The sequence below is a fragment of the Sceloporus undulatus genome, chromosome 1, assembly GCF_019175285.1.
Source record: "Sceloporus undulatus isolate JIND9_A2432 ecotype Alabama chromosome 1, SceUnd_v1.1, whole genome shotgun sequence".
Classification (NCBI taxonomy): Eukaryota; Metazoa; Chordata; class Lepidosauria; order Squamata; family Phrynosomatidae; genus Sceloporus; species Sceloporus undulatus.
The window spans coordinates 366,289,882-366,317,354 of NC_056522.1; positions in this window are offsets into that span (position 1 = coordinate 366,289,882).

The following is a 27,473-nucleotide window of genomic DNA, read 5'->3' on the forward strand; positions in this document are numbered from 1 at the left end:
ATTGTATGTACAGCGCTGTGTAAATTTACAGCGCTTCATAAATAAAGAATAATAATAATAATAATAATAATAATAATAATAATAATAATAATAATAAGTGACACCAACCCCATGCAGCCACTGCTCCAAAACAATCTGGAGGACCAAATTTGAGCATCGCTGAACTCGAGGCTCATCTACACAGACCAAGTAAAACAGTTTCACCCTATGATCACAGTGACTTGTCTTCATGATGCAGATCACCAGTCCCTGATTTGACTGAAGACTGTCTTCACAACATAAGGCCAGATCTGCACCAAATCGAGGTCATGCCAGCTTTAAATCAGTTTAAAATAACTTCCATTGTGCTTTGGATTTTGCAGGAAAACCCAGAGCACTCCATAGTAAGGTCAGGTGGCTTTCTACACACCTGTCCCTATTGCTGCTTAGCACTACTGTCACTGGCATGAGTTACATCAAAGGTTACATCCAGCATATCTTGCTCCACTGTGACACAAAAGTGTCAGGGTCTTCCTGATAGCAATGAACAGGAACTGGGTGGACTGTTTACAAGAAAGGAATCTGTTGATGTCCAACTTCATGGAGTCTCATTCTTTGAAGGTCTTTAAACAGAGGCTGGATATCCATCGGTCGGGGATGCTTTGATTTGAGTTCTGCATGGCAGGTTGTTGGACTGGATGACCCTTGTAGTCTCTTCCAACTCTATGATTCTATGAACTTGATGTGCTGCCTAAAAAGATAACTAAAACATTTTCTAGGAATGTTAGCTTGGTGGAAAGTTATCTCAGCACTTGTGGGAGATGTGAATAACTTGTCAGTTTTTAGAAAACTCTATTAGAATGTACAAGCCATGAGTTTAGGGCTTCCATTATGTGCAGATTCTGGTCTGTCTAAGTGTGCGACAGAAATGCATTTCTTTCAATAAACTGGATCCTTGATTCACCACCATGGCCTTCTAATCTGTCCTCATGTGGCCTCACGGTCTTCTCAGCTTCTCCCCAGTTTGTCTCTTCCTGATGCTCTGGGGGGCTAAAGGAGTACAGGGTGAACTGCAGCCTGCAATAAAACCTCTTTCCTCTTTGTTGCATCTTAAGGGATCTTTGAAGCAGCAAAAAGTGGGCTAAAATGGGAGCCCTGAGAGCATTTCATAAGATAGTGCTCTGATCTGATCTATTGTTACACTCCACAACAGGGAGTGCTTACTAAGAGCTTCTATAAAACATAACTTTGTGAAAGTAGTGCCTTGATCTTACTTAAATATAATGGTAGCCTGTGGGAAAACCATAATGGATTTAAGAAAAAAACATACCATTGCTGCACATGGGGATGGATGGATCTGAGAATATTGTTCTTAGAGAAAGTCAGGTTTTTCAGGATTAAGTTAATTTCAACTTGTTTTTACATCAGTTTGAAAGATATTTCTTGATGTATGCATGGAACTTACTGAAAACATCCTTCCCTGTGCTATGTATATATGCATGGAAAAGTACTGAGTACTACCTTGTAACCTTGCAATAAGAAAATTGAAATAGTAAAAGAGTTCCTGTATGGGGACTGCAGTCAAGAAATCAAAAGAAGACTAGTAATGTAAACTAGCTACACTGATCTGTCATACAAAGTACCATACACACTCAAGTATAAGCCGAAAAATTTATGGTAGCTTACCACAGAAGTGAACTGTGATGGGGGCGGATGTGCCAGGCAGCTTAGCTTCATGCCAAGGAAGAGAGCCACCTCACCACCCCAGATAATGAGGGGAGCTTGGGGCAGCTCCGAGGCTGTCCAAGCTGATGAACTCTATACCTGAAATAAATTCAGTACTTTAAATAGCTCTTTAATATTACTTTTTAAAGTTACCTTTTGAGTTCCTGTTTTTTTGGAGGATTTTAAGAGAGATTTTGACAGAATATTTTCACATCTTATGCCAGCTTTTTGTCAATCCTAAAGTTACTTCAAGTAATAAAAATGCAACAAGCATCACAATGATTAAACACAGTGAGTTATTTATTAACACTATAATAAAAAAGGCAGTGAATCAATTTAATTTTTTAAAAAAACACATCTCAGATATGCTAGCTGGGGGTTTCTAGGAATTCTTAGTCTGAAAAAGTAGCCTTTCCAGGCTTTGACTAAAATAAGGCACTATCCAACATTGCCAGTTTCAGTGAACCTAAATTGCACATCTGGCTCACTAAAACATCATTTTTGTATTGTTGAAAACCTATTTAATTCAGTGGCAATAGTAAAATGAATAAAATGAGAATAAAATTATGACTGGTCTATGAAACCCAAGAGGCTCCCTGCTCATCTCCCATCTGGATAGAAGAGGAATGAGAATTATACATGAATGAATAAATAATAGATCATTCTACCAAAATTTATTAAGATGTATTTTTCCTTAATCTTTTTTGGTGGGGGAGTGTTTGCGAATTATTATTCAATATGTGGCAAAGCCATATAAGTGCTTTATCAATATTAATGACTAATTAAACCTTAATGCAAACTTTGTTTTTATTGGATTCATGGACATGATACCTAAGGAAGATGTTTCCATTTAGTGCTATGGACAGATAGAATTCATGGCAAGGTTGCTCTTTCTCTTGGAATATTGGAAGCTTCTTGGTTTATATGAGGGTGGGGAACTTGTACAGGTGTGAGAAACAATTTGTTGTGGGCCTGACCCCTCATCACCATGCTGTTAAATGTGGGGAGAAACCTGGGAAATCCTTTCTGAAACAAGCAGAGAAAGTTGATTGTTATAGTTTGCATATGTAAAGACCTACTACTCAAATGCTGTGGTGCAAATTTGCTATTTGCTGTTTGTATGTATTACCATGATTTTAGGGGAACCTGGGACCACCAACATCTTTGAGGCCAGATCTGGCCCAGTTGGTTTCAGTGGCAACTAGTGTCTTCCACAGTTCCCTGTATGATGGTTATGGGAACCACCAGCCTCTACTGGTAACAATACAATATTTTGATTTTGCTTCATTAGTAGTGAGGAAAAAGTGCTCTAAGGGACAGGAGAAAAGAATAGGCAGGCACAGCTCCATCACGCATATGTCTACATACAACTCCCTTGTTGCAACAGCTCCACTGGCTGCCAGACTGTTTCCGGACACAATTCAAAGTGCTGGTTTTGACCAATAAAGCCTTATGGGGGTCCAGACTATTTGAAGGACCATATCTCCCTGTACGAGCCCCCCCCCCCAAAGTATTGAGATCATTGGGAGAGGCCCTTCTCTCTGTCCCACCACCCTCTCAGGCACATTTGGTGGGAACAAGAGAGAGGTCCTTCTCATTGGCTGTTCCCAAGCTTTGGAACTCGCTCCCTGGGAAGGCCAGGATGGCTCCATCCCTGCTGTACTTCTGACGGCAGGGAAAAACATTTTTATGCCGCCAGGTCTTCGCATGACATGGATGCTGCTTTGTTTTTGCTTTTGTTTTAAAGAGTTTTAAATTTAAATAAAATTATTAATTATTTAATCATGTTTTAAACTTTGTATTTTTAATGTTTTATACTGTTTTAACTTGGACTGTTTTAGATTTGTTAACCGCCTTGAGTTCCTGTACTGGGAGGAAGGTGAGATATAAATAAACAGAATAATAATAATAATAATAATAATAAAAAAAATAAAAATAATATGTCTAGCAGAATGAAAGGGACTGTACTCCATGCTGGCTGCCTCTGCTGTAGCCTCAGAGGGAGAGAAGAACACGCAGACACAGCTCCGTTGTACCTAGGCCCAGAAGCAGATGAAAGGCCATCTCAACTGCCATTGCTGTGGCTTCAGAGGGAGAGAAGAAGCAGGGTCAGTTCTACTGTAGTTAGACCTAGAAGCAGATGAAAGGTCATCCCTCCATTTCAACTACCATTGTTTTGGCCTTGGAGTGTGAGAAGAGGTAGGCACAGCTCCATCATAGCTAAGCCTAGAAGCAGATGAACCACTCTGCCTCCATCCCAACTGCCATTGCTCTGGCCTTGAAAGGAGAAAAGAGGTAGGCACAGCTCCATCGTAGTTAAGCCTAGAAGCAGATGAAATGCCATCCCCTCAATCCCAGCTGCCACTGCTGTGGCCCTGAGAAGAGCACCAGCATCTGCTGGACTTAATCACATCCATCACTGCCATCTTCTTATCCATTCCGTGGCCTCTGAGAAAAGTTCCCAGCATCTGCTGGGCTTAATCTGGTGCTCTTCTGAGAGGCCATAGGATGGAGGGAGGGCCTTTTGTCTGCTTCTTTTTAGATTGTAATCCTGAGGGCAAGGAACTGTCACATTAACAACTGTAAACCATTTCTGTGAAGCACCATGTATACTGATGGCATCATCATCTACATCTGAGGATGCTGCCAACAGCTTCCTAAAACCAGCTGCTGTGGTTGCTCTGCTCCCTCTCCTAAAGGGCAGGATGTCTGTTTACACATTCAGATAACAGCCCCAAACTTTGGGATGGGGAAAAGCAATCACAGCTGCCAACTGATTCCTAAAGCCAATTCCTGTGTAAATGTGCACATAGCAGCCTGTTTTGGGAAGGTGTTGGCTGGGCACAGATCCATTCATGTACAAATGTATGTGATGAGAGCAACTGGTTGGGGCTGGAGCTGCTCGCACTGCTCCCTTTAAGCCTATTTTCCAAGCTCAGATTTTCATAAAGCCCACATGTGACTCTCCCCCCAACCCAGATGTTCATAGATTCCTCTACATATAGCCTCGTACCATTGGAAATCCACTAATATACACAAAGAGATCCTTCAGGTCTTGACCAAGGATTCCAAACCAAATTTTCAGGCCTCGTTCTCTAACCTCAGGCAGCAAGAAGATGAGGGTTTGGTGAAGAATGATGAAATAAGAGTGCCACTACATCTTATAGTCCTGATGAGAAATCTATATGTAGAACACTATGCTACTATTAGAACAGAATATGAAGAAGCAGAATGGTTCCCAATTGGCAAAGGGGTCAGGCAGGGATGCATTCTATCACCCTACTTGTTCAACTTGTATGCAGAAAATATCACATGAAAAGCAAGCTTGGACACAGAAGGAGCACTGAAACTAGAAAAAAGGAATATCAACAATCTAGGATATTTGGACAACATCACACTACTAGCAGAAAATATCATAGATTTGGAACAACTAGTAAGGAAGATTAAGGAAGAAAATGTAAAAGTAAGCTTACTGCTGAACATACATAAAACAAAAATAATGACCATGGAGGAGCTACATAAATTCAACCTAGACAATGAGGAAACTGAAATAGTAAAAGAGTACCTGTACCTCAAATCAAACATTGATCAGAACGGAGACTGCAACCAAGAAATCAGAAGAAGACTAGGAATGGGGAAGGCAGCTATGAAAGAACTAGAAAATATTCTAAAGAGTAAAGATATACAACTAAACATTAAAGTTAGAACCATACAGGCCACTGTATTTCCATGTATGGATGTGAGAGTTGGACAGTGAAGGAAGCCAGTAAGAAGAAAAGGTAGAGGGCAGCAGAAAGAGAAGAACACTTCACGATAGATGGATAGACTCAATTTGAGAGGTCACAGACCTGAATTTTCAGGACTTGAGCAGAGCAATGGAAGACAGGTAGTCTTGGAGATCCCTCATTCATACGGTCACCATGAGTCAGAGTCAACTTGAAGGCAGCTAAAAACAACAACTTTAAGCTTTTTCTCTGGTTGTTCTCTGTGGATGGACTGGAAATAGGTTGCCATCTGTTTTTGTCTCAGGCAGCAAAATATCTCAGGTCAGCTCTGCAAAGGACAGGACTAGTGCCAGAAGCTGCAACCCTGACTGACTTTTCCACATGTTGATTTATACATATGTAAATATCTAACATGTCAGATGCATTCCTGCCCTTGATAAGCACTTGTCAGCCCCATCAATTTAAGGTTAGACATGCACTTCAAAGTGCTTAACCTTGGCTGGGTTGTGCCCATTGTTAACTTAACCCAAGCAAATACAAATAAGCAGACTGCAAATCCCAAACAGGAAAACAAAACAATTTGTTGATAGTCAACACTATTCACAGCCAACACAAAGTCTATAATTATTTTTGCAGTCTACAGAATACCAATAAATGCATGAACTTTCTATTGGGTCTGGCAAGAAAAGAAAAGCAGTTTGACAGAATAAATAACGCTTTCTCAATTTCTGTGCCGAGCAGGGGGAAAACGTAGCCATTTGGGGAAAGAAAAGTGAAGGTATTGTTTGTCAGAGTACAAAGGAGAAATCCATTTAGTTCTTATCTGCTATAAATAGAGACATTCCAGCAGATAATGTACAATATTCAGAGAGAGACATAAACCATAGTTGCTAGCTATTAAACACACACACACACACAGCAGAATTCAGCTGTTATAAGAAATGTAATTTATGAAGAAATATGAGACAAAATATATAGCATTCTGTTTCTAAACCAGCAAAGCTGATTCACACTTCTATATACCAACTATGGGCCAAAACAGACAGCCCTAAAGGGTCTATAATGTGAGCGTCTTATTGGGGCTGCAGCAACTGCATGCCGTGGCCCTAATCCAGCTATGGTTGCTCAAAAAGAGGCAGCAAAATGCCACTCCTTTTAGAGCTGGCAAAAGGGCAGCCTTTTAGCCGCTGCCGCACCTTTGTGACACTCCTGTGGCATGCGGTGTATAAATGTCACACAACCGGAGTGTCGCAATGCTGCCCGCTATCTGGCCAGGTGGGTGCCATGATACCAGCTTGGAGGAGTGTGGGAGGGGCCACTGGTCTGGGCACCAGTGTGTTTCCCTTGGCGTCCATGTGCAAACAAACACATGTGGAGAAGATAATAGTGCCGCAGAATAAACTTTACTTTCAATATAACACAACAGAAATAATCCTTCAGCAGAAAGTCCTTAACATCAGAATAACAAACAAATGATAGGCTTTACACTCTGCCAGCCTACTATTCTTCTTGGACCCTTTCCTTCGGCTGAACACTTTCCTGTTTTACTTTTCAGAGAACTCTAGGTCTGCTTTTTCCTTTTCTTTAAGATGAGGACCGTGTTCCCATCTTTCTCCTTTCGCATCCCACCAGACCCCTTCTAGCCCTCCTCTTGCAGGGCATCTCCCGTCAACATTAGGTCTATATCCTAATTCCCCTTCCCACCGAAGGTCTTGCAGAATTACCATGAGGTGTGGGCCTACCCGTGGTAATTCTCGAGAAGCCTCTAAGGATATAGGCCACCCATATCTTCATGAGCTTCTGATTATCTTTTCTCTTTGCCTTTCCTTGGCTTTAACTCTCCCTCCTCCTCTCCAACTCCACCCTCTTCCTCCTGGTTCCTGGGCATCTTTCCTTATATAGGGTTCACCCCACCCTTCCAACCCATGAGTTACTTCCTCTTCACTCTCTGTCTCCTCCTCCACCTTCCCCAAAGGCTCCTTCTCTTCTCTTCCCAGGTCCTCCTTTCCCTCCACCCCTCTAGGACCTTCTATGTCTCCTGCCCACTCAACCCAACAGAGGCTTGCCTCCCTACAGGGTGGTGTTGGGGTGTGCGTCATCTAAACACCACACACCCACGCCACCCCCAAGCCAGCACTTACTGCCGGTCTGTTTGAAACCTGTGTCTCTTTCAGCATTTGCTGCATTCAAAAAGTGAAAGGATGGACAGTTCAGGGCAATATGAAAGATACTAGAAGCCAAGCACTTCCTCCAGTCCATCTGCCTTTTTATAACCCCCCTTTCTTCTAAACAGGATTCAAGGTGTCTCATAGTTTTTCTCTATAGATTCCATATTCTTTTCAAAGTGGATCTTATAATAGAAGCAAACTTTTTGATTCAGTACTACAACAGCATTCAGTTTATGACATGCAAAACCAAACCCTCTGGCCTTCTCCAAAACCAGCCAATTCCCTTCATAGATCATTTCTTTGGGCTGAAACATTTCACATTTCTTTTCTGTATGATGTCCTCAGTAATATGAATGTGTTTTCTTTTTCTTTAAAGATGTACACTGGGCTCTTCGTCAACTGGACTATGTCTCCCTCTAGTGTCAATGCTGGCTATTGCAATTCCCTTTCAGTTCAGTAAAACAGACTGCTTAATGGAGCAGCTAAAACATTTTAAACCCTCTTGTCTGGAAGTTGATAAGAATGGGTTGCTAAGAATAATGGCCTGAAAGAGCAACATTTCCAAGCTCTACTACTAAGCACTTTCATATGGGATGTTGCTCTTTTATCTGATATGTTATCCCCTTACCCCTAGCAGCTGGTCTCCATCCACTGATTTGTTTAATCATTGCTGCCTCCCTCAGCATGGCCACACTAGATATGTACATCAGTTTGGTACCACTTTAACTGCAATGGCTCCATGGGATCCTGGGATTCGTCATTTGGTCAGAAACTCTCTCTGCTGGATTGCTTCAGTGCTGTAATGCAGAGGAGTGAACTAGATCCCTGCAGCAAAAAGCTTGTAATCTCTAACTAAACTATAAATTTTAGGGTTTCATAGGAGTGAGCCATGGCCATTAAGGTGGTATGAAACTGCTATCAACATCCAGTGTAGATGTTGTCACAGGTTGTAGATATGTCACAGGTTGAGTGGGAAGGTGGCCTCAAGAGACACGTACACACCACATACATTTTTACATACATTGACTGGAAATGTCACAGATAATATTAAAGGTTTAGGAAAGAGTTAGATAGGGAGCTGAGCATGGAAAGACAAGGCTGAATGAATTAGGACAGTATGATACACAGGACTAGAATGGTAGTGTTATAAGGAAACAGTGATGAACCAAGACCAAAATGAAGTCACTGAAGAATAAGCAGAAATATTTCTTCTTATTTATTTATTTATTTATTTATTTTATTTGCTTTATTTATATGCTTATAAGGGAGAAGTGAGAGAGATGAAGAAACTGGGAATTTTTCTGTGGCTGGAAGGGGGAATATATTCTGCTTGCTTTGATGGGGGATAAGCAACTGGATTCTGCTTTCTTCACTTGGCAAACCTGCCGGAAAGGGCACAGCAGGTGATGTGCTTCCCTTTCCCATGTTGTTCCCTCTGCCCCTTCTGCAGAAGACCTTTGTTGATGTTGTTGTTTGTTCTGTGCCTTTAAGTCATTTCTGATGTATGGTGACCCTAAGGAACCTATCATGGGGATTTCTTGGCAGGATTTGTTCAGATGTGGTCTGTCTTTGCCTTCTCCTGAGGCTGTGAGTATGTGACTTGCCTAAGGTCACCCAATGGGATTCATGGCCAAGCTGGGATTGAACTGTGGTTTCTAGAGTCATAGTCCAATGCCTAAACCAGAATAAACTCCTCAAGCTCTGGTGTGCATATGAACAACTTTAAGCACCCTGATCATTCCTTTGCTCCTAAATAACCTCTTCCTGAAATAAGTGGCAATGTCATTTCTACACCCCTTTCCCCCAATGAGTCTTGATGCTTAAGCATTAGCACATGACCCTGAATGTCAATGAAAGGCAGTTATCTGGTATTAAAACAGACTTCTCACCTTCTCATCCATATTCAAAATGCCATTCAGTTCCATCATTAGCAATGTGATGTACGGAATTTATCACCATAAGCATGTCAGCCATAACCATGTCCAAGAGGAAAACCTTCTGTTTCTCCTCCCACCTACTCATGGAGAATATATTCAAGAACTGAGTGATCAGTCCTTTGACTGCTTTAAAATATCCTCTTTGGAGAAGGCATGGGTACGAGCCACTTTTCTCTCTTCTGTCCACATCCCTAAGAGTTTGATTCCTATGTTACGTTATTTTGGATCATCAGAAGGGGTGGGGGAGAGCAATATTTGGGAGGTATAGGTGCATGGTAGATAGCAATAAATTTGTCACTTGTAAAGATAAATGTTCACCATCTGTCATTCATGATCAAAAGACTTTACTGTTTTAGGTAGACACGAACATGTATTTTATATATGTCAGCTTCAAGGAAATGTATTTTTCGAAATGTGGTCAGCTTCTATTAATTTATAAGCATAGCCAACACTCATATTTAATAAATGTCCTATGTATTTTCCCACTTTTGTCATTTCTTCTTTTCTTTTTCTTTGTGTCAATGGCTGAAATCCTGTATCAGCAACTTAAAATAACCGTCTATTATCCCCTCTGTTGTAAACCGCTCGGATTCCCAGTGATTGGGCGGTATATAAATAAATCCTATTATTATTATTATTATTATTTATTAATTAAGTATACTGAGCTAAACAACCTCTCCTACCTAAACCTGATGGAAACAGAATGGACCTTCTTCCCTCCACACAGCCAATCCCTGATAAAGTAAGTTTAAAGAGAAAATACAATAATGGCAATTGTGTCTGAATTGTGACAGAGAAGCAATAATGAATACGAAACAGTTAGGTAGGAGAAAATGTAAGTAACTGTCCCATATTCATTATCACTTCTTACTCACAATTGTGACACTATTGCCACAATTGTAAATCACAAACAGTTATGGAGGAGTAAATGTAGATAGCTGTTCTGTATTTGTGATTACTGCTTACTCATGATTGTGACACTATTGCTCCAATTTTAAACCATGTCCACCACCATAAAATCCAGCTTTACAAGACACCAGCTGCATGGTGAGGAGGCCATTTCTATGGGCTACTGGAACATACATGGATACATTTCCATCAGGTTAGCAAAGAGAGGGTTGGGCCAGGAGAGGTTATTTATTTCATTATATTTAAGCATACTTAACAAAGGTGTATCCACACTGCACAATTAAAGCAGTTTGTCACCATTTTCACTGCCATGACTCTATGCTACAGAATCCTGGGATTTGTAGTTTGTTGAACTATTCAGGCTGCTCATCAAACTACAAATCCCTGGATTCTATAGCATAGACTCATGGCAATTAAAGTGATACCAAACTGCTTTAATTCTGCAATGTTAATATACTCTTTTTTAAGCATACTTAAATAAGTAAGTTATACAGGATTCCAGCTTATATTTTTAACAATGCAATAAAAATGAATATATATATCCCTGGTGTTTCAAAAACCATTAAGAAACTGAAATTAAAAAGGAAAAGTTGTGCTGAATGATCCTAAAGTTCTATTAACTCCAGATGCCCTTTCACACTACATGATTACAGCACTATGATTCTATTTTAAGTGCCATGTTTCCATCCTATGCAGTCCTGGGCTTTACAGTCTTGTGATGTATTTAGGATTCCCTGCCATAAAGCTGGTGCCCTAGTAGCACAGAAAATTATAAACCCCTGGATTCCATAAGATGCAGAAAGAGGTTGTGTAGAGTGAAAAGACCCTAGCATCCTGTTTTTCACAGTGGCCAAGTAGGAAAGTCAATAAGCAGGACCTCATTGCTAGGAATGGGAAAACATTGTGTCGGATTGAACAAAATTCTAAATTCTATCCCTACTTTAGAACTCCTAAGACTTCTCAGAACTTCCTTTTAGACTTCACACAGTGCCTGAGACTTCTCACATCTTACCTTTAGAATTCACATCTCTGTAATATGAAGAATTTCAGAGAAATAAAGTATGCACCAAACCACACACACATTTTAAAATGTGAAGGGCTAACTTGCTCAAGTTAAACAAAAGGCTGGGTTTGAATTAAGAAGGAAATTTTAGAAAGCCAGATGTGAAATACTTGCAAAGGCCTCTTGGTGGAGCAAGAAGAAAACAAAATTCGCTCGAAAAATAAAGTAATAATGGTATCCTATATGCCTGAAACTGAAGAACAGGCTGCCTTGTTCATCTCCATTTGTGAAATTCAGCCCTTTCTGGCCCTCAGGGATGCCAGGACAGGTTTTTACAATGTTGTCATGATAGGAATATGGTGAGCAAACAGATTCCTGCATGTTTCTGCTGTCTAGGCCTGGGGTGGCAATAGAGAAATGTCTTAAACAAATTTCAAAAAAATCACAAATTTATTCATAAATGATGGGAGATTTGCTATTGTTTACCTTCAAGTCATTCCTGACTTATGGCAACCCTAAGGATAGCCTATCCCAGGGTTTTCTTGGCGTGATTTGTTGAGAGGGAATATGCTTTTGCCTTCCTCTGAGGCTGAGAGAATGTGACTTGCCCAAGGTCACCTGGTGGGTTTCCCTGACTGAGTGGAAATTCAAACCCTGGTCTCCAGAATCATAATCCAATTCTCAAACCATTGCACCACACTGGCTTAGGCCAGGGAAAAATAGCTTTTTAATTGTTACTGTTATAAGAGCAGGAATGGTCAAAGTTCAGCCTTTGGGCCACATGTTGGCCCCCTCTGAAGCGTGAGACCCTCTCCTCCATTCCCCAGCCCCTCCTAAACTGAAAATGGCTGTTTCATACCCTTCCACTTCATAGGTGAAAACCAGGACAAGCAACATCATAGTACCATCAAGATGGCAAATATTATTGATGAGGAAGAACACACAAACTAGGAGAGACTACAACACTTTGCTTTTGTCTGAGCCTACAGCGAAGTGCAACATTCTCTCCTTTTGCCCAGGTGAATTAGCTGAGGGCAAATTACGTTTACACTTTCAACTTACAGTTACCTCTCCATATCCACAGACTCTTTATCCATGCAATCAAGTGTCCACGCATTCAAAATATTCCAAATATATATAAATTCCAAAGAACTAACCTTGATTTTGCCATTTTATATAACAGACATCATTTTACTATGCCATTGTATTCAATGGGACTTGGGGGGGAGTCCTGGAACCAAACCTGAGCAGATACCAAGGGCCCACTGTAGTTTGCAGAAAGGGAAGGGAAGAAATGAGAGAAAGAAAAAGAAACTGGGACATTCTAAAAGTAGTTTGAAAAGTGGGACAACAGAGGATTAACTGGAACAGTCCTCATTCATTTGGGACAGATGGAAGATATGCTATTTTGGGCTGCAACCTGCTCTTTTGCTTCATTTTTGGATTCTTCCTCAAGCCTCAAGTTCTGAGTATGCAACTGGTCATTTTGAGCACTTGAAAATGAATATCATGTAGGGGTGAAAGGAGGATATGGCCCTACAACCCCCTCAAGCATATATGATCCCACAGTTGCCCACCCTATTTTAGGCTATGAGTCTGGAGTCCTTGCCAGTCCAGTGAAGTTCACCCACTAGATTGCAATCCACTTTCTGCCTTCCACTGGCTTACAGGGTGACTGTCTTCTCTTGTCCCCCATCCCATCTACCCCCCCCCCCCCCTTTCTCTCCCTCCCCTCCTCATCTTGCTCATAAGTCACCCTAAATATGAGTCCATGCTAAGCCCTGGAACCTTTTTCTTTAGCACTGATTTTTTATGGGGGTGGAAACAGGTTGCGTCTGGAACATTAGTATTTGTATATAATGTCCCTGGGCATCTGCCAACCAAGGGAAGGAAAAACCTGTTCCCCATTAACATTTTTTCAAAAAAGAAAAATCTGTAGAGTGATTTGGTTATGTTCAAATCTTGTCTGTGGAAAAAGAAAATAGCTGCAGACAGCTGTTCAATGTCAAGAGGACGGATCCCGATCTTGGAAAGGAGCGCTGGCTGCCGCTGTGGAACTGCTGGCTTGCACACTTTGCAAATTTGCTTCTCTTTTACATCAATGTAAAGAGGGAAAACATTTGGCTGCCATCTGCAGCATACAAATGGGGACTAATCCATTTCGGAAGCCCTGAATCTCATGCAAGATGGATGCAGAAATATGCTATTTAATCTGAGGACTTTATCACATGAGTATTTTAAATCGAAATTAAAGCTGGATAACAGCACTTTTGGTGGTACTTATTGCATGACGTTGCCTCCAAATTGTTGCTGCTGTGCTTCCAAAGCATGGTTAGGGCATCAATTTCCATTGAAGGGGAACAACCATCACTGTGGCATTAGTCCTCTGGTGTGATAAAATTTCTCCAGTGAAGTCCTGAGATTGGGCACTGGGTTGGTCCTTCTCCTCCTTCCCCCTTGTTATCCCAAATAAACTGTTTTTCTTTATTTCCTCACTTTTCTATCTCCCCCCTCCCCCGCGCGTTTCACAAAATCACATTGCTATAATTGCTAAACTGAGTTAGAACTAAAAATAAAAATTAAAAAAAATGAAATGCATGCTGGGTAGGGCAATAGGACATGGCAGTGAGCTTAAGGGGGAATCCAGAAAAGAGCCAAGGGACTGTTGATGGCTCCAGTTATGCTGTTGAAGGGATGTTGATACAGAGGGCTCCCAAAGTGATATGTCTCTATTTACTTCTGCTAACAAGATCGCAGCAAGAATGGGGCTCATGAGATGATACCCAGATGAATACCAGAATGGAAATCCCTAGCAGAAGAAGCCATCTCTGAGTCAAGGCAATGCCCATCCATGGGAAAAACTGACAGTCACAATTGTTAGAGTGATGGTTAGCCATATGCATAGCCTCTTCAGGTGAAGATGCTCTTTCCATTCTACCTGTATGACCCAGCTGTGATGGTAAACTGAGGTTATTATTTCCAATTCTCATCTAGAGAAGCAAAACAGAAAAACAGAGCCAAAGATCTTGTATCATGTAACTTTGCACTCACATAGTTCAGGGATAATTATGCTGTCCCACCCTTCTGTTGAATACTAGCATTGTGCAACCAATAGAATATCTGCAAATGTTCCTCTTGTTTCCTCAATCCCAGTGAATCAAGTGGTACAATGGAAGGCCTGACAAATTGTTACACAGCACCAAGAATGCAGAACTCAAGGACGTAGCCAGGATTTTGGGAAGGGGGGGGGTCAAGACTAAGTGCCACCATTTTGAGAGGCTAAGAGCCCCCCCCCCAAGACACAAAAAGAGGGTCAAGCGTTTACCCTCGACACCTTGATGGCACCACTTTAACTTCCGTTATGGCTTCGTGCAATGGAATCTTGGGAACTGTAGTTGAGTCATCTGTCAAGTGCCACAACAAACTACAAATCCCAGCATTTCACAACATGGAGCCAAGGGCAGTTAAAGTGGCATCAAACTGGATTATTTTTTCAGTGCAGATGCAAACTGAGTCCTTCCTCTGAAGGTGTTTACATCAGATAAATTCAGCTCGATAAAGCAAAGTGCAGCTGCTCAAGCAATGAGCGGCAGCCACTCTGTTCATGTTCAGAGACACTCTGCTCATGCTTTGAGACACTGTATTCCAACATCTGAGCTGAGCTACGAACCCAGGCTGCATCCACACATTTCATTCCCACTTCCAAGAGGGATTTTTAATTTTGAGACACACACACACACACACCTTTTAATTCCAAGACCTATCTATCATCTATCTATCTATCTATCTATCTATCTATCTATCTATCTATCTATCATAATTTTTAATTCCAAGCCATTATACGTTCCTTTCTTTTTATATTAAACAAACCCCTTTAAGAGAATCCTATTTTGGGAAAAAGGCAGGGTATAAAATCAATCAATAAAAAATTATAGTGCAATAGTCCATCGGTGCATGGCTTACATTATAAGACTTTATACCTTTATACGTTTAAAAACTATTAAAATCACAGTAGGCTCAGAGTGCTACAGAATCATGGAATCATAGAGTTAGAAGAGACCCCTAGAAGGGCCCTGATCCAGTCCAACTCCATTCTGCCATGCAGGAACTCTCCATCAAAGCATCCCCATTGACATGCTGAAAAAGGGCCAGCTAACTGTATTTTATTCTCTTTGTCTTTTAAAAAAAGAGAAGAAACAAGGCTGGAAGGAAGCCTCTTGCCTTTTTGCATTCTCTGGACTTCCAAAACCCCAAACTGACCCTGAGAGCATCTGGTCTGACCCCAACTCAAGGAAACTTGGAAATCCTGAAGGTTTAGATCAATGACTGAATTATTGAATTATACAAGGCATAGTGGTCTCAGGGTTTTGCTGAAGCTTAGTATGCAGCAGCACAACATTATTTTAAAAATATAGTGCATTAAATTACCTTCAGTCTATGTCTATAAGATGCATATGAAGCATACATGGATCCCATCTCCCAGTATAATATCCCATTAGACATAATACTGTATATAAATATACCAAAATCTGAAAAACTCCAAAATCCAAAATACATCTAATCCTCAGCATTTTGGGTAAGGGATATTATTATTATTATTATTATTATTATTATTATTATTATACTATATTGTACATGGATATAACAGCTAAAAGTTAGAAGTCACCTTTTCTTTCTTTTATACAGTAGTCCCTCGGGTTACGAAATTAATTCGTTCCGCGGCTCCGTTCGTAACCCGAGTAATTTCGCAACCCGAAAGGCTAGCGGCTAGCGCTGGAAAGCCGCTAGCCGTGCTTTGCGGTTTGAATATCGCGCCGAAAAAAAATTCGTAACCCGAAAAAAAATCGTAACCCGGAACAGTTTTTTCCTATCTATTTTTTTCGTATCCCGGAAATTTCGTAACGCGATCAATTCGTATCCCGGGGTACCACTGTATTCCCTTTTAGAAGCTTCCTTCCTTCCTTTCTCCCCTTCCTCTTTTCCTTCTTTTCTTCAGTTCTCCCTGAGGGAGGAAGGGGGAGGGAGGAGGAGGAGGAGGAGGACTGGAAGCCGGACTCTGAAGGAAACCAAAGCAAAAGGAGTCACAGGGACTCTCTCTCTCTCCCCCTCTCTCTCTCTCTGAGCTTGCAACTGGGTTCAAGCTCCTTCCTCCTCCCTCCTCCCTCCCCCCTCCATTAAAGCCACGGAGCAGAGGGAAAAGAGGAACTTTTGTTTTGTCTTTCCTCTGTTCCCTCACCGTGGTTTTAATGGAGGGGAGGGGGGAGGAAGGAGCTTGAACGCCCCCAGGGCCTGATAGGGGGAGTTCCGACACCCCACCCCCCCCCCCCGGCTACGTCCTTGATGATCTTCAAAAACTCTGTAAAGTCTATCAGTAGATTGCTTGTGCAGCTGTGAGCTGGATATTTATTTAAGAACACAGGGCCAAATGAACTTTGCCTTGGTAGCCCAGGTTCCATCCCAAACAAGCAAAGAAACTGATTTTATACAGAATTCTTATGAAAACATTCAGTGGCAGCAATTGAGCAACAAAAGGCTATGAGGTGCAGACAAATTCAACAAAAGCAAGCTCTGCACATCACACTTGTTCTGTTTATTATATTTCTGTGTTCTTACTGTTATCATATCAGCATAACAAGTGAAGGTGTTTTGGAACATGATTCAGAAAGTTTTGTGCATGTTTAACTTAACTTGGAAAATACTAGGAACTTCTAACATTTTCTAAGGCTAAGCAAACTGTTTTCTTCAACATAGTCTATGATTGTACGGCTCTGAATCTGACATTTGCCTAGGAGGCCGGCGCAAGGAATCACACAAGCTATAGCTGGAAGAAGGGCCACAACTTTATTATAACAGCAAACAATTGGTAGGGTTGGCCAAAAGCATAAGGTCAGGATCTGGAATATCAAACAACCCCTTGGTTGATCGATAAGCCACTTGCCTGGTAACCGCCAGGCATTGGGATGACCTGGGGCTGGCAGGCAAGAACCAGCCACCTGCTTGTTCTCTAAGCCCCTAATCACTGGGAGGCGCACCCTCGTTGTGGCCCCCGCAATGGTCACAACGCATGCCCTGCTCAGCCCCGGGTCCCGAATGGCTCCCAAACCAGTGCTCCGTAGCCCTGGTACCACACCAATCAGATCCATGGCCTATGCTGCCACCCTAGAAGTTGTGACTTAAACCACCAACCCAAGGGAAGGAGGGTGGGAGAGCCGAGAAGCAAATGGCGCCGGGGCCTGTGCGTGTGGCCTATTTATAGGCCCAGGCCCTGGCCAAACAAGATGGAGGCGGCTCCTCCTCCAGGGCAGCCCAGCCAATGGGCTGCCCTGGAGGACCAGATCCGCCTGCCATAGAGTGGTCCTCCGCTCCCCAGAGTGGCGTGGAATGGAAGGACCACCCCTTCCGCTCCGCTCCACGAATGGGAGTGAAGGGCTCGCCCCAGCAAGGCATGCTGGAGCGAATGATCCCGCCGGCTCCCGCCGGCAAAGCGGCCTGCCTGGTGAGGCAGGTGGCCGCTACTTCTGTGCTTTATAGCAGGTCCATCTCATATGGAAGTTTATATTTCCAGCATTTGTTAGAACTGGTCTTATACATTTTTTATAACCTGTCTAGTGTTAAATACCATCTGTACATCATTTTATACATTGTCCATACATTTTCAAAGGTGATTCCAGGATATATATGTGGAGGAGGAACATTCCCCTTCCTTCTGCTTGTCTTTTGTTTATTACATTTCTGTTCCATTTCTGTTCTGCATAATTTATCTTGGCAAAAATCCTGTGAAATATGTCAGGCTGCAAGTGACTTAGGTTGGCTGCATGTCCTACTTTGCAGAGGTCAGAAATTATTCAAAGGACTAATGATGATGACAGTCCTCTATTTGAAGAGGTCTCTTTTTCCAGCCTGATTTACCATTAGATGAAAGAAGTCTTGCCATAAGAATCTGCACATCTGCAAGGCATCCAAATGTTTTTGGGGAATACACTGTGCACAAAACAATGCATATATTTTTAAATGTCAAGGGATAAAGAACTCACAAGTGGAAAAAATATTCACAAACACTCTTTAGTGAATGGAGGAAATGTGAAAATTAAATAAAATGCATAAACTAATGTTTAGATTAGGAAAAAATATGCAAAGATGTGCATTAATTTCCATGCATGCACTCATACATGTAAAGATTCACAACTCCACATGAAATGCGGACAGTAAGAAGATGCAGCTAGAATTGGAAGAAATACGCTGAAACCGAGGCAGAGATTTTCACATTCCCAACCACATCAGACTGTTATTCAGCCAGTTGGAAGGTGTACATGTTCTGCTCAGGGTGCTGCTGTGAGTCATCATAGCTGCAAAAAGAGGAAAAGCTTGCCCTAACACATTTTGCAGCCAACCCTTGGTATACCTTTTTTTTTTTTTTAATTTTCTGCCTACATGGCTCATACCCTCCAACAGCCCAGTTTGGTAGGGACAGTCCCAATTAATACTCTGTTGTCCCACTTTTTCAACTGCTTTTAAAATGTCCTCCTTTTGCTCTCCTCCTCCCACATTCTCCTTTTTTCTTCAGCTTACTTCAGTTGCTCCAAACTGAGGGTCTGTACAGATGGGCGGCATGCAGACACCCTTTTACTGGCCCAATCAGGACCACGGAAACTGCATGCCATGGCCCTGATCTGCCCTCTGGAGAGTACAAAAAGGAACCGCAAATAGCAACTCCTTTTTGTGCTTTCCAAGGGGCACCATAGCTGTGGCAGCACCGCTTTATGACACCCCTTAGGCGCTGCATCATGTAGACTGGTGCACGCCAAAAAGGCACCCTGGGGGCGGGGCTAGGGTGTCCAGCATGCAGATGCTATTCCTTGGCTCTGCCCACAGGACAGCACAAAGTGCCAGTCTCTATAGGCCCTGAGTTCCAAAGTAGTTTGTACTGAAATAACAGCAGAGGGAAGAGGAAGGGAAAGTGAAATTTTACTTTCCTGTAGACTCAGGCAAATGCAAACTGCTGCAACGACTCCTGACTTGTGTGTCCTCCTACATAAACAACTTTTGTCATCTTTACTTCCCTCTGATATTGCTCATTCACATGTATCACAGTATTAATCTGTAAAATGTTGGATGATATGATTGCTTGAACAATGGAAGTGAGGAGAGAACTAATGCTAGCAATAGTTTTCTTTAAACAGTAGCTAAGAGAATAGTCACAAAAGGGACTCCCACATGCATAATTGGTTTTTTAAGGCTGTCAACTGTCCTTGAGTGGATTTCGACTCATAGTGACTCTGTGGATGAGATACCTCCAAGCTCTCCCCCCCCCCCCCCCCCATTCTTAAGTACAAGCTATAACTTTTCATGATCTATGTAGTCAATAATGCACATGCAGATTTTCTTCTGGAATTTACTGGTGTGCTCCATTATCAAACCAAGTTAGCTCTTGCATTATGCCCTCAACTGCAGCAGTTTCCCTTCCAATCCAAGATCTGGCTTTGTGAAACTGAGAGCGAGGCAATGTACTTTTCCTTCCCATGTTATATCTTTCTTGTCTCTATTTGTCAGCTTCATTTTTATAATATGCCCTGGGGTTTTTCAGTGGCAGCTGGTGGTTCCCATGCCAGAGGGGTGGTGAAAAGAGATAAGAGAACTGCAAGACAGAATGTGGGAAGGTGTCTGGAGAAAGGAAGGCACCATTATATCTGTACAAAGTACCATGAAATCCCAGAATTGCTGGTTTCAGGAAAGGAAGAGGCACTAGGGATCACATTGCTAACATACCATGGATAATGGAGCACAGCAGCAAATTCCAGAAGAAAATATGGAATCAACAACAAAGTACTGAAAGGTACATATCTTCGATACACTCCTTGCAGGGCCAGCCCTATGTATGCTGTTTTGTTCAAATTGTTTTCCACTAATGGTGACCCTAAAGCTACCGCAGAGTTCCTTGGCCAGATTTCTTCTGAGGAGAGTTTGTTTATTTATTTATTTATTTATTCATTCACTCATTCATTTATTTTGTATGACTATGTGAATCTCACTCATGCATTCTGGGCTTGTTTTTCATACTATGGAACCACATCTATGTGCATCTCTGCGAGTTCAGTTGCTCACAAGTGTCAGCATTTCAATAAAGATAGAGTCAGTGATGTGGACGTATTCAAAACACCATCAAGGCATGCAGAGTTGTATCCCGGTTTATCCCAGGTCTATTCACAATGGTTATTCACACAGCCTACAAGGCAAATCTTTTAGAGAAACGTGGAGGGGGAACTGACATCAATTATCATGGGTTTAATTTTTTTTTGGTAGCCCCCCTTCCCCCAAGAAAAGACAATCGGGTGCATTCAAAATGCATGTGAACAACAAAGTTTCAACACAGATTCTACCTGGATTATTTTCACTTTCTGAATAACCCCTATGACTCTGGAGAGCAGGGTTCGATTCCCTGCTTGCCCATGAAATCCACTGGGTGATCTTGGGCAATTCACTTGTTCTCAACTCAGAAGATGGCTATGACAAACCCCCTCTAAACAAATCTTGCCAAGAAAACTCCATGATAGATGCCTTAGAATAGCTGCCTTAGGATAGATGCCTTAGGATTACCTTAAATTGGAAATGATTTGAAGGCACACAACAACAACAACAACAACAAACAGCCCTACCACAATGCAAAGTGAGGCAGCAGATTTAGGGATGGGGAGAAAATCTCTGGTTCCACAATCTTCGATTGAATGCAGACTTCAATATCTATGGTGTCTAACTGCTTAGGGAGGGGAATTTATGCATGTGGAAGTCATTAACAAGATGCCAGACATTAAAATCCTATCTTTTTCACCAAAACTGTGACTCCGATCAAACTGTCAATATCATTAAAAGCCATTTAAGATATAGAATTAAGAATAACAAAAAAGCTATCTAAACACACACACACACACACACACACACATTAAAAAGCTTTCTTTGAAATCATGCTGTTATCCAAGTCCTGTCAGAATTCTTTCTTTTCACTTTCCTCCCCAGCATCCTACAAGAGCTAGCGTTTACATACTACCCTATACTTTAAAACATTGTCACAGTTTTCTGAAACTCCAGGGAGGGGCATTTAAAAATAAACAGTAACAAGCTTGTAAAATGATTGAGCATTCAAACTTTATCTGAGGAGATTTTTGTCTAAGCATACTTAATCCTCTACTTAAGTGTGAACGTGTTCCTTCAAAAATGTTTAAAATGTTCAAGCTGTGTCAGCCAGCCTGGTCCAGCATGCTGCACAAATGGCAAAGAGTGGGTTGCCTTCCTGCTTGTTTTGTGTGGCATCTGTGGATGTACTCCACTGCCACCGTCTCCTAGGCAGAGCTTGGAAGTAACTCATTCCATTATGAACTCACTAATATAGCTAGCAATGTCACCTAACTTTCCCTAATTAATGCTAAAGTTCAAAATTTGTTGTTGTTATTATTGTTTAACTTCAACTCCTTTCTGACTTATGGTGACCCTAAGGCGAACCTACGACAGGGTTTACTTAACAAGGTTTGTTCAGAGTAGGTTTGCCATTGCCTTCCTTGGAGGCTGTGTAAGCGCCCCAATATATCCATGATCCAACTATATTTTGATAGAGGCTGCAATGATGTGTGAAACACTGGTAAAAGTAGTATTTTGAACATATCACATAGACCCTGAACATATGGAAGGCTGAAAACAATGGGTGAAAGGATGCACACCCCACCCCACTAGCTCTGCATTTCTTACAGAAACTGAGAGTCTCAACAGACCGGCATCAAAGGCCGGCATCAGGGCAGAATGGGGGCATGGCATCTGCATGACGCACACCATGACTCCACCCCCATGCTGGCATGACGCCATGTGCCCACCACCAGGATGGAGCTATGGTGATTAAAATGGTGTCCCAGTGCTACAGTATCTTGTGGAAGAGGCCTGACCTTTTTGCTTAAAGCAGCCCAAGTCCCTGAGGTTATCTCTCCTCTAAATATGACAATCCTACACAGTGCTTGGAAAGGCTTTTTTTTTGGGGGGGGACACATCTCCCAGAACCCCCTGACAGCAGTTTGGGAATTGTAGTCCCAAAGGTAGCTTTCTCAAGCCCTAACGCTCCACATAGAGCATTGTGGCCATTAGCAGTTGAAGGTGCTTCCAGTTAATATATCCAAAATCCCTTTATCATTTCCTCCCACAGGATCAAAAATAGTGTCATCACTACAAAGAGGTTTCCCATAGGAAATGAATGTATCCTTTTTCTTTTCCTGTACATGCCAGTGACCCCACAAGCTAAGAATAGCTACAGCAGTGAGGCAGGCCTGGCTGAATTGTTTGTTTTGTGGGTCTTAGCTCAGATCATGCACATGCCAGATTATAAAAGCCATGTCCTTAAGCAAACTTCTGGCAAGAAGACTTTTTCAGGGCATTGCTTCTGTTGCTGGGGGGGGAAATCTTTCTCTTTAGGGAATATTCCGATTTGCAGCTGGATGAGTGGGGAAAGGGGTAAATGCAAATGTACCTGCTCCTTGATGCATGGGAATCTTGTTAATCTGTAGCTGGCAAGGCAAATGCCACCCACCCTTCTCTGCAATAATTAGTGAAAAGACTGAGTTTGATTAGAAAGGATTGCTAACTTATACATTCAGTAGAATTTTTTCCTGGATAAAATTATAGGGTTACCTTATGGTTTCCATAAGTTGTAAACAACTAGAAGGCACACAGCAGCAACAACAACAACAACAACAAAGAGGGGTAGTACATACATGCTTGGAAGCATTTGTTTTGGGACTATTTGTTGTTGTTGTTGTTGTTGTTATGTACTTTCAAGTCATTTCCAACTTATGGTACTCCTAAGGCAACTCCATCATGGGGTATTCTTGGCAAAGTTTGTTCAGAGGAGATTTGTCATTGCCTTCCCCTAAGGCTGAGAGCATGTGACTTGGCCAAAGTCACCCAGTGGGTGTCATGATCAAGTGGAGAATCAAACCCTGGTCTCCAGAGTTGTAGTCCAACACTCAAACCCCTATACTATGACTGTCTTCAGAATGCCCAGCTGCTGGGCAGGGATACTGGGAACGGTGGTCATAAAAGGCAACTTTTATGTGCACTAGTGCACATAGCATATAGCATGCACTGGCTCCCCTAACTGCCAGAGATTCTGAACTCAGATGTCTAAACTATTTTTGGCCCTCAATTATTTGTCTCTGGATAGCTGCTTAGCTTGCTTTTATTGCTGGCCCAAGCCTGCTCTGATTACAGACTTTATTAATGAGCCATCAAACATCCCAGTGCAAAGCTGATAGCTAGAAACAAGACTTAGATTGTTCGGTCAAGTGTTAATCCAGAATGCAAACAATGATGTGTCAGTGGTACCACCACAAGATTAGGGCCAGCGACGTCAGTGACTCACCAGATCCTTGAGTCATAGTTCCTATTTGGTTTGGGGAGAAGATGGGAATGGTTGCAATACAGCTTCCATGGAAATTCACAGCAGAAGCACTGCCTTTAATCAAGGGGCAGTTAAGTGACTGCAGAAATTTGACAACCCAATTATCTATACATTTACACAAAGGTAATCTCACATCAAACCCAGTATGGTGTGGAAGTTTGTTGGGATAGGCCTCAGGGAGACCAAGGTTCAAATCCTCACTCAGTCACAGAAACCCACTGGGTGACTTTTGCCAAGTCACACTCTCTCAGCCTCAGAGGAAGGTAGAAACCAACTGCCTCTGAAGAAATTTTGACATGTTGTAAATGACTTGGACAAACTTTCCATCTCATTGATGAGTAAATATTCATAAAAAATAACTCTTAAAAGTACAGTAGAGTCAGACAATGAGCCAACATGTGTAGTGTATGCTTTAGCGCAAAAATATTGGCCAATATCCTGCACAGTACTTGCACAGTGTAAATCTACACTCATGCAGTTATGAGATGGCTGTGCTACACCATCCTATTCATGAATGTCCAACCAACTTTGTATCTGCCAATGTACCTACTTATTGCCCCATTGTGAAGTAAGGGATTTGCAATGGCCTTTCTTCTCCCAGAGAATAAAGTGGTACTTTGAAGGCAATAACAAATTGTTATGCTTTGTCCAAGCAAGCACAATTAGATGTGCAAGAGTTACACTTGTGGAACTCTGCTTTGTTGTTATTGTATTCAAGTTATTTCTGACTTACATGACCCTAAAATGAACATATCGTGAGGTTTTCTTGCAATATTTGTTCAGAGAGGATTTGTGTTTGCCTTCCTCTGAAGCTGAGAGAGTGTGATTTGGCCAAGTTCACCCAGTGGGTTTCCATGGCTGAGCAGGTATCTGAAACCTGGTCTCCAAAATCATAGTGCAACACTGAAACTGCTACACTGTGCTGGCTGTCAAAACTCTGCTTACACAATGTTAAATGCTGATATGCAATGTTTTTGTGTTCTTTCAAAAAGTTCTGCAAGAAAGTCCTGAAATGAAAAAATAGCATTGAAAAATGCACAATATTTCTCATAATCTCAGCCGGTGAAAAGATTTTTTTTTTCAAATTCCTACTGTGCATAAGATTATAATCATACAGTCACCTTTGGGTGCTCATCCTTGCAAATTAATATCTCAGTTTTGGACCTAAACTCATGTTTTGGATTCCTTAACCAAGATCTTGCATTGTGCTTGAGGAGAGTAAAATCTATGTTCATACAGCTGAGGAATTCTGCTTGCACAGCTACAAATGTAATAGGTTGAGCCCTTGGAATCCGCCAGGATTTGGTTCCAGGACCCCTATGGATACCAAAATCCATGGATGCTCAAGTTCTATTATATACAGTGGTGTAGTAACATGTGTTGTCCCTTATATAAAATGGCAAAATCAAAGTTTTCTTTTTGGATTCAAAAGGAAAACCTTGATAAGGAATCTGTGGGCAGACTGTACAGACATTTCACCATGGCTGTGAAAGAACAGAGAATGTATGTGTGCATAAAACATCAACAGGATGCTAGCTTTTGTCAAATTATTTGAGTTGCCAGATGTGTCATTCATCATGAATCAGGTCTGTCCCAGAGCTTTTAGAAACAGCAGCCAAAATCCTACATTGGTTACTAAGTATCATCTTCTGAACCAAGCTCTCCCAACCTACTTTAACAACCAACAGTCACAGTGAGTGATGGGGGTCTATTCCACTGGTGACTGGGGCACAGTAGGATGCTGTTTCTAGCCCCCTCCCATTGCAACAAGTGTGATAAGGAACTGCAACTCCTGCTTCCAATTGCTGCAGCCTCCCTTGCTGTCTGCAAGGAGCAAGAAACATCATCCTGCTGCCACGGACCAACACCAAGAGAACGGACCTCCAACCCAATCCTTGGAGTGTAAGGAGGAACTCGGGGAGAATTTCTAATTGTGGCAACAGTGCCACGATCATGAATACATACTGTGACTGAATACAGAGTAATTATAGATCTGTAACTGCAATACTGGATACCAGCCAATACTTCCAAATGGATGTGTGAATGTACCTTGTCTTTATTGCATATACATATAAATATTTGCAGATTAAACACTGGCACCACACAGCACATATCTGTTTCCATACCTTGCAAATATTATTTGTTGTTGTGTGCCTCCTCCAAGTCATTTTTGACGTATGGCGACCCTAAAGCATGTTTCTTCAGTGGGAATGTTCCATTGCTTTCTCTTGAGACTGAGACCATGTGACTTGCCCAAGGTCACCCAGTGGGTTTCCACTGGCAAGCTGGGAATCAAACCCTGACCTCCAGAGTCACAGTCTAACACTCAAGCCACTACACCACACTGGCTCTGCAAAATATAGTCTATTGAATGGCATTTCCCAGAATAACTCAGCCAGTATGGTCACCAACCATATTGGATGGTGATGTCCAAATAAAGCTAATTATTCCAAGTTCTAGACATTTCATACATTGCAGAGACTCCCATGTGCATTGGATGTATGTGCAGACAAAAGAGTTCCTTCAACCAAAATAAATAAATAAATAACATGACAATCATTGTTTTGCTCTTAAATCATTGGAAGACCTGCCACTACAAGGTCCATGAATATATTGTGGAAAAATACAGTATAGCATAATGATTAGTGTTGGACTAGGACCTGAGAGATCCAGGTTCAAATTCCCTCCGCTCTATCAAACTCAGTTGATGACTCTGTGTGTGTGTGTGCCTTTAAGTCCTCAGTTGACTTATGACAATCCCATAAATTTCATAGGGTTTCCTTAGAGAAGGAATACTCAGAGCTGGTTTTGCCAGCTCCTTCTTCTGAAATATAGTTACAGCATCTGGTGTTCTATGGTTGGCAGTCTCCTATCCCATCCACCTGGTTGGCAGTATCCCATCCAAATACTAACCAGGACTGACCCTGTTTGGCTTCCAATCAGACATGATCTCATGCTTTAGGGTATTTAGGACATTGGTGACTTTGTACCAGGAACTTTTTCTAATGGGAGGGAGGTGTATGGCAGAGAGAGTAGAGCCTGCAGTCAAGGATCTAATCTTTGGTATGAATATATGCTTGCTCTAAGCCTTTCTGATCTTATTTTTAAACACTAGACAGCATACAGTTGATAAATGAACCTTAAACATATTCATTTTTTTTCCTTTTTAACAAGGCAATTCCGTTTCAGGTTTCTCTTCCATTTTGTACTGTGTTACCAGCACTGGTGCCTTAAAATCCTAAATGTGTATGACTTTTCTTCTGATGACCCTATGCAGAGAGCCTGATGGGATACCTGATGTAGAATTCTCCATCACTGCAAGACGGACAGGTCACGTAGGCTATTGAAACATAGATCAAAGAGGCTCAGATAGGAGTTGCCAACAGAAAAGAGTCATTTACACCTCTGAGGCAGATTTATGGCCAGGATGCTTTGCCAGGCCAGAACCATTCTCACCTTGAAGACTTCTATAGATCAAGCAATCTTTAATATGTAGATTGGCTTTGCTTTGAAATGTGGAAACAACTCTTCTCCTGAGGCAAGATTTTGGCTATTTAAGGTCCCTCAAATCTTTTGTCTATGTTCCATGTTAGA